This window comes from Gavia stellata, chromosome 22 (genome assembly GCF_030936135.1).
Source record: "Gavia stellata isolate bGavSte3 chromosome 22, bGavSte3.hap2, whole genome shotgun sequence".
NCBI classification, from domain to species: Eukaryota; Metazoa; Chordata; class Aves; order Gaviiformes; family Gaviidae; genus Gavia; species Gavia stellata.
In genome coordinates, this window is record NC_082615.1 from 6605524 (window position 1) to 6614672 (window position 9149).

A 9149-nucleotide genomic window follows, 5' to 3' on the forward strand; every position below is an offset into this window, starting at 1 on the left:
ACGTTTCTCGGCAGCTGTCTGCTAAATCCCAGGCAGGTTTTGTAATTGGCCCCATTTCCCTGGGAGCTCTGCAACAGCAAAGCAGCTTTTGTCATCTTTTCGTTCCTCATGAAACTTTTTTCCTGGTGAAGAATGAAATTTTTTCCTGCTGCTTTCAGTACTTCCAGGCATGGCTTGTGGGGCTCTCCAGGGGCTGGATGAATAGTTTCTCTCAGCTCTCCCTGACAGCATTGCTAATTTCCTGATAATGCAGATAATGAGGAGTCATAAATATTAACTTGGGCTTTCTATATTTCCTTTTTGGGATTTTTGTGTTGGAAGGTAGATAGGGACTGAAGCTGGGACTCTTGCCGGTTTGCTGGGCAAGGGTCCTTTGGGTTAAGGAGAAGTCAAGATCTCTGGATGCTGTTAGGCGCTGCCATGGGGCTTTGCACAAATACTGATGCCACGTACACAGCAAACCCTGTTCCAGGAGTGTCCTGTGCATCGGGGAGCCTGCTGCTGCCAAAAAGCTGTGTTTGGGAGTTGAAGGGAAGGAGCACAAGGGAAATCCTGCCATTGTGGGCTGCAACAGTTGCAGAATTTCAATGGTCACCTGTTTTCACCCTGGAGAAGGATCCTGCTGCATTTCTGTGCCTGTGAACCTGCTGGCAGAGACAGGTCCAAGTCTGTGCTTCTTCTGCTTGCCTGCAAGGTCTGCCTCATGTCAGGAGCTTACTGGGAAGCCACAGAGCGACCACGTTGCATGGATCTAACGCGATTCCAACTTTCAGTTTGGACCACTGGAGCTGGTGCCAGGCTCCTGTTTGCTGGGATGGAATCTGTTAATGGGGGCTGCAGGCAGCTGTGCCATGCAAATGGGCTGTTTTTTGCTCAGTGCATCCAATGCAGGCAGGGTCACAGCCCCTTGAGCGATGGGGGTGCCAGGGGCTCCTGGTTTTCCCTGGCAGCTCACCATGGCTGAGTGCAAATGCACCTTGCACACAGTGTCAAGTAAGAGCACCTTCTCTTGGGAGCCCAAGGGCTTGCTCTGGATAAATATGTGGTATCAGCCCCTTGTGTTGCTGAGCAACCCCATGGCCAGCCTGTGGTGAAGGAGGTGGCTGTGAATTAGTGCAGGACCCACATCTCCTGCTGCCTGTAATCAAGGTCCTGGCCCTGAATGCAGATGGCAGCCTGGTTCGGCTTCTTCTCTCAACTCAAGTCCTGGATGAGTGTTTGTAATCCCGTAGTGTTCACAGCTTCCATCCAACAGTGTTTGCATTTGTTCCTAGTGCTTTGATCATGGTAATAAACCCCAGCTCCTCTGGCAAACTGAATCTCACCTAGGAGGCTATAAGTGTTGTTAGCAGAGCACCTCAGTCCATCAACGCTATCGCCTGGCTTCCTCCAGCTTGGCAAGACTGTGCCACCTTTCCTCCCCAGTGCCACTTGCCCATTTTGAGATGGCCTCCAGCAAGGTGAGAGGTTTTTCCCCTCTCTCGGACTGCCTGACCCAGCAGTGCTGGTGCTGTGCTGGCAGCGAGTGCTTGGGCTGCCAAGGCAGCGTGTCGTGGGGTGAGAGTGCTGGTGCTGTGGAGGGGGAGAGGCCACCTGGACATCCCACAGGTGGTCCTGAGGGTGACAAACTGCTCTCCAAGGCAACCACTATGGTGGAAGTGGTCTGGTTCAGACCCTCCCTGGTGAGGGTGAGAGGTGCATTGGGTGTTACCTTCCATAAGAAAACCCAGCTCTCACCTGGTGAGGGGTGGGACTTGGCTGGGGAGTCTCTAGTGACAAGTGACTAGTGACAGGATAAGAGGAAATGGCCTCAAGCTGCGCCAGGGGAGGTTCAGGCTGGATATTAGGAAAAAGTTCTTTACTGAGAGAGCAGTGAAACATTGGAACAGGCTGCCCAGGGAGGTGGTAGAGTCACCCTCTCTGGAGGTATTCAAGGAGTGTGTGGATGTGGCATTGTGGGATGTGGCTTGATGGGCATGGAGCTGTGTGGTCTGGGTGGGTTGTTTTGGTGTGGGTTGTGGTGTGTTTTGTGGTTTGTGGGTGGTTTAGGTTTTTTGTGGGTGTGTGTGGGTTTTGGGTTTTTTTATGGTTGGACTTGATGATCTTACAGGTCTTTTCCAACCTTAGTGATTCTGTGATTGTGTGCTCCAAGGTCCCAGGGGTGTGTATTCTGCCCCAGGCCCAGGATCAGTGGCTCAATGGGATCTGCTACATGCAAAGGATGCTGTAAAGGAATAGCTTTGCAGGACTGGGCTGATCATGGTGAAATCTGATGGTCCTGAAATCCAGGCTTGTGGCACCCAGAAAGCAGTCATCTGCTGCAGCTTCACTGTCAGCTGGAAGTTAATCCCCTTGATTTGTTCATGTTGCTTCTCCCTAAGCTAGTGAGGCTGGGGCTGTCCTGACCAGTGTTCATGCCTCAAATCTGCTGTCTCAGTGCTGCCTGTAAGGAATTCCAGCAGCTTCCATCATAATTTGCAGGTCCCTGAAAATCCTGCATTGGTTTTGCAAGTTGCTTCTGAAGACTGATTTGAATGGTGCTAAACATTTTGATCTCTATGTTCTTGTTTGCCACCTCCTCCCCTGACCTGCTTTGCACTGTGACTTTCTTCTGCTGGCTGTAGCCTGCAGTTCCCCAACATCAGTCTCCATTAGGTGACACCTCGTTACCAACATTTACGTGCTCAATGTACAATCAGGTAATTGCTGTGCAATTTCACACCCAGGTGATTTATGGCAAGTTCATCCAGTCAGAGACGATAATAATTAATCTGCAAATTAAGCTTGCTTTTTAAATTAAGCTGTGCATTATAGCAGCATGATGGGTAACTGCTAACTCCTTAGAGTTAGAGGGCAGTGTCACTTGCTTCTTCCACCGAAACAAACTGTGATGGCTTTAATGTGACTTTCCTGTGCTCCATCATTCCCAAGCACTGGGGAGCCAAAGCAAGGATCGATCTTGGGGCATCGAGTGCAAAGGGTGTGGTAGTGCAGCTTACTGGAAGCCATCAGTACCAGGAACCGACTGCCAAGTGAATCAGACCAGCTCACTCACCAGGCTGAAAACTAATCCTAATCCCAAACTTTGCCTCTAATCCCCTGATGTTGGATGAGATTTAAGATAGCTTGAGAATAAGGGAAAAAGATTTAATTTTTGCTTGTTTTGCAGCTTCCACAGGGCTACATCTCCCTGATCCAGCCAGGAGTGTCAATAGATCTTAAATGAGCCGTGCTTGGTATAAATACCTCGGTAAATACCAAATGCCTCTTTAGTTTTCTGCAGCTTTTAGGACCTCGGGAGGAAGCTAGCATCATATGAGTCCGTGCCTCAAGGAGGACAAAAGCTGCTGGGAACTGAGTGGTGTCAGCAGTCAGAATTTCAGCATTTCTGCAAAACCAGCCCTTTCTATGCAATATGTGGTTGGTCTAAACTTTAAACCCTTCCTACCTTTCTCTTTGTTTGATTTTTTTTTTTCCCCTTAAGTGAATTCTTTTAGAGATGCTTGTTAATTCATCTCCATTTGAACGGGGGTCTCTGAGAGCCCTTGGTGTCTGTAATGCTAAACACTAGCCATACGAATTATCTTGCTCTGGCAGTCCCTCGCATTGTGGCTGGCTTCCCCCCTCCCTCCTGCAGCTGGGAGCCCAGGTCCCACTCATTCATTCATTAATCCCTTTCATTCCCTGCTCGTTTGTTCGTATCCTCTGCAGCATGGGGAGAAAATTGCAATCCCGAGAACAAATAGGAATTCTCCTCTTTGGAAATAAAAGCTGGTCTGTTTAAGTCGTTTGTTCTCTTTGAGATTTGCCTGTGTGCAGATGAGAAGGAGGTCTCCTATAATGGAGTTGAAGCCTTAGTGCTGAGCAGGGACAATAGGAGGGAACCCATCCCTCTCCCTTTTGTATTGCACCCTCTCCCTGTGCCCCCACCCCCCCCACCCCCCACCCCAAGGGGCTCAGATGAATTTTCCAGGGCAGATGGATCAGTTTTAATGATGTACCTCTATGCTGCTCTGGCCTCCAGTAAACATGATTAAAGCAAAGATATTTGCTGATTTATTTTTCTTAAGACTGCAAAGGTATTGTGTGGCTCCTGCCATGCAGCATGGGCACTGCTGCAGTGTTTCTTTCAGCCCGTGCTCTTGGGAGGGTGCTGGGCTCTGGGTCTGTGTGATTGCAAATTCGCCTGCAGGGACATTGACCCTTTTCCTGGCTGTGAGTGCACAGAGAGTCCTGGCAGCTCTGGAGGGGCCAGGGTCCAAACCCAAGAGCCTGCTCCCTTCCCACAGGCGTGGGTAATCGTGGGACTTTTGGCCTCTTGGACCTCTGGGAGGAGAAGATGGTGGTGGCATCTCTTCTGGTCTCCTGCCTCATTCCAGCTGATCCATTCTCTTAAGCTTGTTTTCTGGTAGGAAGTCATAAGCTCTGCTTGTGACTTTGCTGGATGAGCAGTTTTAATTCCCAACAAAAAAGATGCTGGAGCTTACCCTGTCTGGCTTCCCACCAAAGCCAGGCTGGGGCAGAGCATGTGTCTGTGGGGAATGGGGCTGTCCTGAGCTGGGTGAGCTGCGGTGACTTGGTGCAGGGTGACTGTGAGCCCAAGCTCCTGGTTTGTAGTGGGCTACTGGGGGGCAAGGGACCTCCTGCAGACCCTGAGCCAGGCTGCCAACGTGGGTGGTGGAAGAAGGTTTGGGGAACTTGCTTTGTTGTCTGTGGGTGAGTGGAAGCAGATCTTTTTTTACCCCCAAAAATGAAATGGAGGAAGTCCTCCCAGGATGGATGTAAAAAAGCTATTTAGCTACTGCAGCCCATTAAGTGATCCTTAAAATGTAAGTTTCCCAATTTGCAGAGATGTTGAGCAGCTCAAGTGTTTGAGGTGCTCTGGAAGTAGTTGCTGCTTTCTGATGTCTCTATTTAAAGCTGAGTAGATCCTTGTCCTTGTCTCATACAAGGGACTTGTTTTGCAGTTTGAAGAGTCATCAGCTACATTTACTGTCAGAAAAGCTTGTGAGAGTAATGAACTCTGGAAACTGCTTATCTGTCTTTTGAAATAAAAATGGTTTTGTCCTGGAAACCAAATGATATCTTGCGCTTAGCAGAAAGAACTAAAACGTACTCCATCTCAAATGTCATCTACTCACAAAACTGCTCTTGAACAACCTACAAAACAGAAATTGTTTAATGTGTGACTGACAGGGTTTAGTTAGAATCACTTTCTGGAGGGCAATATAGTGAATTAATTCTTGCAAAGTCAGCTTAGGAGTCTTTGCTTTGGTTTGGCTTTGGATGAGCCCTTTCATCCCCATCCCATCCGAGTGAAGTAGTGCTGTTAGTTCTCCTGTAGGATGTAGCTTATCTTATAGGATAAAGGAGACTGTTACTCTGTGCTGGCAGTCCCTCACTGCCTCTCTGCCATTGCCTTCATCCCTGGTGTGCTTGGAAAACTGGATAATTTTGCCTACCAGTTTTGGGTAAAATTTGCCTACCACAGTGCTGGAGGGCAAAGACCTCCAGAAACTTGTCCTGCCTTGCTTCCCGATGGTGTGCTCATGCTGCAGACTTGCCACCTCACAGAGATGGAGCTGTGATCCTCCCAAAGGGGATTCTGCAGTGTGTTGAGCTGCTGTCTGCCTGCACAGCTGTTGGGGGGGGAAAAGCACTGCTGACTTTTTCCTTGCCCAAAACCTCTTGGTTTTGTTTTTTGCCACTTTAATTCTCCATAGGCAAAAGCATGAGTCTCCAGCTTGAGCCGAATGAGTAAACTGAGCCGTTGTGAGCAACTGCTGCTCAGCACGCAGCTGGCAGTGGGGTCCTTGCTGGAAGATGCAGCACGCAGACCCGGGCTGACCTCAGCTGCAAAGGGCATCTCTGAAGTTGTGCATTGCTCTGACAACTCAGAGGCTAAAACTCCCCCAAGCCTCCCTGCTCTGTGTGATTCATCCATCTGGGCTTCGCGTCTCAGTGCTCCTGCTCCTTGCCTCTGGTTAGAGGTGGCATGGCAACTGCGCAGCCCCATGCTCTGCAGAAATCAGCCAGAAAGCACCATTTGCATTTTGTGTTTAAAAACACTAGCTGTGCTAAAAATACCTCTGGCCCTGCAACCCAGACGGTGAATGGAGGAGTTGTCGGACCGCAGGGACCCAGCAGGCTGCTTAGCATGACAGTAATCTAATTGTTCATACGCAATGTTTGGTGGGTGCCATCTGGATGAGATGAAGAGGCTGGTTGGTGCTGAGTCACGGGTTCTTTGGCTGGAGGGAACTGTTACTCCCCAGTTGGAGCAAGGGGAGAGGACTGAACTGATCTCTAAACTTTAAACCATGTGAGGTCAAGGGTGTTCTACCACAAAGGTCTCAGCAGGTGCTTGTTGCTGAAAGATGTCCAGCTTCCTTCTCGTGTGGCTGCTGAGCAAACTAGGAACTGGCCTGGGTTGGGTTCAGTGTGTGCTAATTAATCCTGAGCTGTTAACCACTGCACAAACGCAGCTCTGTTGCCCCATCTTTAATGTAGGATGACCTGGCCCTGCTCAGATGTGAAGGATTTTCTGGTTTTGCAGCTCTTTAAGAATAAAGAACATAAAAGCTTGAGCCTTAATTGTGGCTTTAAATGAGTTTAAATCTCCCTAAAAAGTGGCAGGTAGAAGTAAAGGTTTGGGAGGATAAAGTGCCTTGCTGCAGGGGCAGCTGGTTCGACTGGCTGGAGTCCATGGTTTGGGGTGGCTATGGAGAGGCCAGAGCTTGGATGCCTTCTTGCAGGGTTAAAATTAGATGAGGTGGGGGTTAAAATTGGTGAGGAACTGTAGCTGTCTCTGGGCAGGGTCTTTATTTCAGCTGGAAGACTGAAATGGCTGCCGAGGCCATCTCCCTTCTCTGTTGGTCTGGAATAGTGCTGCCTGCTTGCCTCTCCTCCACCACTTTAACTCGCAAGAGAAATGAGTTTCTGGAGCTGTTGCTTGGCATTTCTTCTGAGGAGAAGTGGGGAAATGCTAATGGGAAAATGCAGCACTTTCCCCTCACCAGTCCTCTTAGGTTTGAATTAAAATGCATTCAGGTTCCTGGGAGGAAGAGGAGCGCCTCTGTTGTGGTGTCTTAGTCTTGGTTTTTCATGTAATTTAGCATAACTTCATGGCCTGTCTCGAAAGACCTTATTAACAGGGTAGGGTGTGAATTCAGGGTGAAGGCACTAGGAGCAGCACTGCCTACAGCAGCAACATTGTGGTTTGTAGTCCTGGTCTAGCTGTCTGGTTTGATTTATTTTTTTTTTAACTGCTCTGCCCTTTCCTTCAGAGGCTGCTTCCCTCTCAAGGTGGAGGAAATCATATGTGATCCCAGGGAGAGATTTGTCACACCTGGCACATACTCTGCTGACTCTGACCCTGTTACAGTAGAGTCAAACTGCTGGAGCGTCAGGGTCCTGTTGTGCCAAGCACCAATAGTTAAGAACCCAAAACAACTTGTGGTTATAGCGTGGCAAGTGGGTGGAAGAGACCTCACCAGCATGTCTCACAGGCACCCTCCAGGTATTCGGGAAGCTGAGAACTTGCTGCCATCTATCCTTGTAGCCCCTGAAGGGCTGGTTTCCTGGGCTGGGGAAGAGAGTAGCTTGGGGAGAGCTTTGGGGGGGGAAAGATGCTGCCTGTGTTAGTGGGCTATAGTATAGATGGTGTCGAGTCTGTTCCTGAATTCTTGGGGGCTGCAGCATTGCAGGCATTAACTGGGGTGGTAACAAATCAGGTATTTATATTGCAATCATGCCCAAAAGGCTGAAACTGGAGGTCCAGGATGGGAGTTGCTGTGTCAGACACACAATAAGACATAATGATCTTCTAGGCTTCCAGCCTTTGCTGCTTGGGGAAAAGAGGAGGGGGGGAAAAACAACCCCAGGTGTCTGAATTCAAACCAACAAATGTGCAGAGGCTGCTGTGTGCTGATGGGCAGGGCAGGAGGCACTCAGCACTGTGAGGTGAGCTTATGCTGCCGAGCCCTGCCGGCACAGCCCTTGGTGAACTGCCTCCCAGAGTCGGCGAAGACAAGCCCTCGCTTGCTTGTATGGATGCATGCGGGATGTCACTGGCAGGGGATGCAGAGCCAGACTGGGGAGCACCTCAGCTGCAGGCTGGAGACCCTGTGGGAAGCAGTGTGGCCAAACCTCAGCATCTCACAGCTGTATTTGTTAAACCTGATGGAGATGGCCTTTTCTGCCCTGCCTTTGTACAAAGTCCTAGCTTCTGGGCAGAGCTAAAACTTGCTAACAGTATCCAACGGGAGCTCTAGTCTCTCATCTAATGACTCGCTGATAATGGCTATCAGCTCATTACTGCGTGCTGCTCTGCCTAAATGGACAGTTAATTTGCTCGTAGCAGGCACTACTAGTTTGCATCCCTTATCTGCTTTGTTATTGATGTAACTGCACCCAGCCGCAAATTAATTGGCTGCTGCTTTGTTAGCCCAGAGCAAATTGCTTGCAGATGTATCATAAATTCATAGATGGTAGACTAGATTGGCAGGGTGCTGGGTGTCCTCTACACTCCTCTGTATCAAACTCTCTGATGAACAACTTATAGTGCTTGGAGGGAGAGAGGTGTGCTCCAGAGCAAGTCATCGTGGCCCTGGGTGCCTACAGCCTTGGTCAGGGAGCTTGGGAGCTTGAAAATAGAAAGAGGATGGTGCTGGGTAACCTTTGTAGTTAACAGCTCTTTGTGGAAGTAGCTTAGTGTCATTTGTCATCTCCTCCCCGTTGCACGCAGTTGGGGTCTGTGGTGCAGAGAGGTGCTGTGGGTTGGGGTGAGCCCTGCAGGCAGGGCAGAGCTGGGGGTGAGCCGTGGTCTGTCCGCTGTTGGAGTGAGGGTCTTGGTGTGGCTGGGCTTGAAGTGCTTTAACCTGCACATGCAGGCTGGGTCTTTAGCTGGTTTATCTTCACCCAGCAGAAGCACAGCCTAAGTGAAGTATTTCCTCTCTCCACGGCATTGACGGAAGTCTAACATCAACAATCTTAAATTAATGATATGTTGAAAGCTCAAGGCTAAGGGAGCAGGAATTAATATCCTTGAGACCTGTCTAGTTCTGCCTGACACCTCCTAATTTTCCATGTAAATTGGCTTATGTATCTTTGGCTCAAAGGCTGCGTTGTGTGCTGGGGGAGTCTGGCAT